Source organism: Haliotis rubra, unplaced genomic scaffold (genome assembly GCF_003918875.1).
Source record: "Haliotis rubra isolate DU_JTF1 unplaced genomic scaffold, ASM391887v1 Scf746, whole genome shotgun sequence".
Lineage (NCBI taxonomy): Eukaryota > Metazoa > Mollusca > Gastropoda > Lepetellida > Haliotidae > Haliotis > Haliotis rubra.
This window is the reverse complement of record NW_025767464.1, coordinates 368206-374205: the sequence shown is the minus strand read 5'-3', so window position 1 is coordinate 374205 and position 6000 is coordinate 368206.

The following is a 6000-nucleotide window of genomic DNA, read 5'->3' as shown; positions in this document are numbered from 1 at the left end:
TCTCACTATATCATGACTATGTTATTGTTTCAGCAGTATTACAGGTCTACGATGTGGTCAGTCTAAGTAAACTTAGGCTCAGTATTATTCGTTACACTGCTATACTCCTCAGTAAATCGTAGGCTCAGTATTATTCGTACTGATAGCAGTGTAACGAATAATACTGAGCCTAAGTTTACTTAGACTGACGACGTGGTTTGTAAACAATCGAGTCTGGACCAGTGACTGACACCATGCAGTAGATGACAGAGCATGTTTCAAGTATGCAAAGTCCAGTCAATTGTTCACCTGAATAAAACCGTGAACGTATGCTACGTGTCAAAATAGGGAATTGCATCTGACATCATTTTTGGCACTGATGCATCAAATTTGGAAATGTGCACCATAAAACTGTGTTGTAAACGCCCATTTCTGGTGTGCCCCGCCGTGATATTGCTGGAATATTGCTAAAAGCAACGTAAAACTAAACTCACTCACTAACTCACTGTGACAATGACAGTTTGGAGATGAAGCTCACGAAAGGTGCCATTTTTGTACATAAGATGTATGTCAGACAGTGTGAAAGTTCACAATGCATTTCAACTCGAAATCAGAAAACGTGTTTTTGTGCTGAAGTCCGTCTTCAAACCCATGGAATATGGCCATCGAAATCCTACGACATTGTCGTGCCTAAATAAACAAACAAACAATACCGTAAAATGATTTCTTGGGCCATTTTGACAGATATTACAAAAAATCAAATATGAGTGTTCAATTTGTTTTTTCAGAATATTCGTTGTGACTCACATGTCATTCGTTGTGACTCACATGTCATTCGTTGTGACTCACGTGTCATTCGTTGTGACTCACGTGTCATTCGTTGTGACTCACTCATTCGTTGTGACTCACGTGTCATTCGTTGTGACTCACGTGTCATTCGTTGTGACTCACATGTCATTCGTTGTGACTCACATCTCACGACTCACATTTTCATTGACTTGGGTGTGTGTGTGTAGGGGGGTGGGGTGGTTTTTTTGTTTTGTTGAACGTCTGATTCAATTGTTTCTACTTACTATCTATTGCTATTGATACCGCTGTCACATATCACGTATTTGCGTGTCTATATTTTAAGTTTTCAGTGCATGGGAGCAATTGGCATTTTGACTTGGCATCGATATATTGCAATGGTTGATTTCACTTCATCGATAGTTCGATCTCCCATGTAATCACCACGCAGTATGGGCTGTTTACATACTGAACCGAGCCGTGAAGATCCAGGTTAGAATTGGTCTTCAGCCACCCATGTTTGAGGCGACTGACGGGACCATGTGGTTAGACACATGTCATCGTTTCTCAACTGCATATCTTATGTCTGCTATCATCTGTTATCTCTTAACATCCTCCATGTTTTGGACGGGTATACACACAGTAGAATTTGCAGACGACATTGATTCATTAAACATAAAGATTATATGAAAAATAATGTAAGTAGGTATGTTTGTTTGACTTGACAATGGTTTCCTCGCGTAGGGGTTAAATGCAGCCTAGTTCCCTGGGTCTGCTGCGCTACGCTATCGAAGCGCAGGCAGGGTCAAAGGCCTCTGATGACTCATCAGAAACGTTCCAGGCACATTATCTCTCGTCATGAGTTTCAGCGTTTCTAAACAGATCCATCTTTTCATTGGGCTATTTGTTACCATGGTTGAGCATGTGATTAAACAACAGCTGTACGAGTGGAACATGTAAGGTACCGCCAAAGAACAGAGCAATGTTTGTTCCATGAACCGGCAAAGTAATGACTTCGGTATTCTGGATTGGTCTTCATCAATCAGTATTGTCGTATGAGGTGGCCTATGGGATCAGGTGGCCTATGGGATCAGGTGGCCTATGGCATCAGGTGGCCAGGCTCGCTGACATGGCTGATGCATGTCAACGTTTCTCAAGATGCTCATTATGTCAATCACCAGGTTGTCTGGTCCAGAAATATAACTAGCAACCAACTCCATCAACGCAGTCCACTGTAGTTACGTTCAGTATCTTCTACAGCCTCCCATGTAAGATCAAAGTGCTAGTCATATACATGTATCTGATCATACAACATTGTACAGTATCCTAGATACCATTGTTGACGTAATATACACATCATTGATTGCGTCATAATGTGACATTTGTAATAACATCAGGGACCACTTGCGGAAAGCCATCTTAGCACTACGATGATCGTAACTCCCATACTCAACCATCGATTTAAGATACTGTTAGTTCGCTTTGTGCAACTGGGCCTATATTATTACCCACAAAAGAAGCCGAAGAGAGGGTATTTAATGTTCAGTAATGCTTTTTCGAACTGCATTTTTTTCTAGGACCGATTTGGCTATTTATGGTCACCGCTGATACCTTGAACTTCCGGTCTTTCATTCACAACGGGTATGGAATGAGACCAAGGGCATATTGGATTCTGATTCTGATAACTGCCACATGATATATAATTATTCCATATGAATCCACCATTCTATCACCCAGCAGTAGTATGCATTTCTGTCCTCGTTTTCTTCATGTTGGAAAACTTTAAGCCAGGCTCTGAGAGCTGTTGTATTACGTCTACATGTACTCGCCCACTTCGACCTACTTGCACTGCATTTGTGGCTTATAAATTACATGCAACAACATGTTTCTTACGCTTTGTGTGTTCGTTTTATACCAATGTTACACTTGCTCTGAATATAATTCCAGGCTACGATAACAGGGCGACGTTCTGGATGCGTACTGGAGACCGAGTGGTTCAATCCTCATGGGCGATAACAGTCGACCTCAGCATGCCTCTCTCAGAGCTAAAGACCATTCGGTCACATACTCTCACACACTTGACGGGTGATCTGACTGATTGTTAGTCACATGTCATTTGCATTGTGTGGTAAATGACAAAGGAGTTTTGTTCATTAAAGATGTATTCACACAATATTGATCTTGACTATTTGAACAAATGCATTCAATTTGAAGGATTACCTTTTGAATAAACATCATTTAAACTAATAGTAAACTTCGTGTTGTTTAAATCATTGTTTACGTTCTTGACTGATCATCGTTGAAACTCAGGCAGGCAGGCAGGCAGACTTATTATCTTCAATTGAAGACCGTTGACCTCCGTCTGTACAATACCGAAGGACCACCTTTTCAACATATTCTACAAAGCATGTGGATATTAATGCACTTGTTGCTGCCCTTCGCCTAAAAAGTATGATCATCTTCTAGGCTACAGTGACCTTGAAACAATATCAAACTCCGCCGACCCTGCCCGCAATTTTAATGCACAGTCATAGTGACGGTTGAACATCATACCTAAATCAAACACACCCAAACGCACGTTGGAACATACACACTTATTCCTTTTTCCCCGACAGCGGAATTTGCTTTTGAATAACCTGTTTAGAGTGAAAGATTGCACACACCCTCCTTTTTGTCACGCACCTCTCACGTTACCGAATTAATTCTCCATGATAAGTTTTATGACATCTTGTTTAACTACATGAGGTGAGGTGAGGTGAAATTGGGTTTTACCTCGCGCTGGAGAATATTTCGCTCATATGACGACGTGCATGCGTGTGTATGTGGAGGTGCGGCTGCTTGTACTAGCCCAGACTTAAGCTCGTTTTATAGTGCTGAGATACCATGCCGCAGTGAAGCATGAATACCCCACTCAGACACATTATACTGACTCCGAGCCGACCAGTCCTTGTTGTACCCATTAATGCCGAGCGCCAGGCAGGGACCAACAAGTACCATATTTTAACGTCTTTTGGTATGACGCGGTCGGGGATCGAACCCGCGACCTTCCGCTCTCCGGGCGGACGCTCTAATCACTACACCACGGAGGCGGTCCGTTTAACTACATGAAACAAGTAAAGGTCAGTCTGACCGTACTGTAACACAATGATATTGTGTCTAATGGTGCATGTAAAACATTGCAAGGCAAGCAGAAATGTTGTTCAAATTCAGAATGAACAGATAGTGGTTGCGTTTTGGCGACTGTCACAATGGCTGGAAACATGCGTAAATGTTCCCGATTGCAATCGGGACTTAGGCTTGCATCATATAGGACGCCCCTTTGCCATATTCATATAGTGCACGTGCTGTAACACGCAGAGGGGCGTCACGAGGATGCCGTGGCACGCCGATTGTCCTGATCTTTCCTCGACTGAACATGCATTGGACGTGCTCGTAACATCCGACCTCCGCCTGCAAAAGCTCTTCGGTTTTGGCAGGCATTACTTCAGGCAACTACGGGCACCTAGCCGCTCATTGAGTGTTCTACGTGTGGAGTGCGTCAGGACCCACGATGGACACATCCATAATAGACCGTGTGAAATGGCGTGTGATTTTCGTAATGACCCCTCACAACTGTCTTACCATTTCGAGTATTATTCGATTTCTCAACTGTTCTTTGGTCAGGTGGTGGTGGTGGAATTGGGTTTAACGTCGTGCTTGAGAATATTTCGCTCATATGACGACGTGCATGCGTGTGTATGTGGAGGTGCGGCTGCTTGTACTACCCCAGACTTCAGCTGGTTTTATAGTGCTAGCCCACTGTGGTACCATGCCGCAGTGAAGCATGAATACCCCACTCAGACACATTATACTGACTCCGAGCCGACCAGTCCTTGTTGTACCCATTAATGCCGAGCGCCAGGCAGGGACCAACAAGTACCATATTTTAACGTCTTTTGGTATGACGCGGTCGGGGATCGAACCCGCGACCTTCCGTACTCCGGGCGGACGCTCTAACCACTACACCACGGAGGCGGTCGTCTTTGGTCAGGAAAACACACGTCATTTAATGAACCCGTAAAACCGGGTTAGGGCTGATCTTCAGCAACCCATACTTGTCATAAGAGACGACTAACTGGCGGTCAGACTCGCTGACTTGGTTCAATGGTTGACACATGTCATCGTATCCCAGTTGCGTAGATCGATGCTTATGCTTTTGATCACCGGATTGTCTGGTCCAGACTGGATTATTTACAGACCGCCACCATATAGCTGGAATATTGCTGAGTGCGGCGTAAAACAACAAAAACACATTAAATGATATAGTATCTGACACCCCTCAGCGTCAACGTCTCTGACGTCATTGGCGTAGGCGGATCCAGGAATTTTCAAGTGTGTGTGTGTGTGTGTGTGTGTGTGTGTGTGTCTTTGTGTGTGTTCGAAGCTCAAAGCAAAACATTAACTCCAATGTGGTCTTCAGTCATTTTCAAAAGGGGAGGGGGTTCCAACCCCCTGACCACCCCCCACCCACCCGAGGATCCGCCGATGATTGAGATATATTGAAAAGATTTTGTGTTCCAATACTTAGTCTGTAAAACTCTCAGTTATATCATGTTAGATAAATGATCGAGGCGGGACCAGAAAAACCGATGACTGGAATCACGAGCAACGATCAAGGTCTTCGTACTTTTTATAACGTAACTTGACATACAATAAGCAATTAGCATATAGCCTCCTGATCCCCTTGTACTCGGCGTTTGTACAAGACTCCTAGTTCACCATGCGTTTAAAAGAACCAGTTATAATCGAGCACTTATAACACGTTATAACTCCCATCCCCAATATCTGGAAAGTATTCCCAAAAGATCAGCAAACATAATTTCTCAATACTCTTTCACATGTGGCACTACACCAGGAACCGTGCTGAATAAACTGAATGGCAGCGACAGTCCATACAAGTCGATCTTTACTTCGTAGGCAATGAGCAGATTTTATGCACGCTCAGTTCAAGTCGACAATCTCCAAGCCATGTGTCCAGCTCGACCAAACAAGGGATACTCTACAACAGGGATAGGTCACTCGCTTGCTTTTTTTACCATTTGTACTAATTAGCGTGTGCCTCGTCATGCTCTAACGCACACAGTGACTTGGTTCGTTCCCAGCGCAACTTCGGCTGCGTTTACCAGTACTTCAGCCAGTGTATTGTATCAGTCCGAATTTTACGACGAATGAATGAATGAATTAACAGCAAGAATT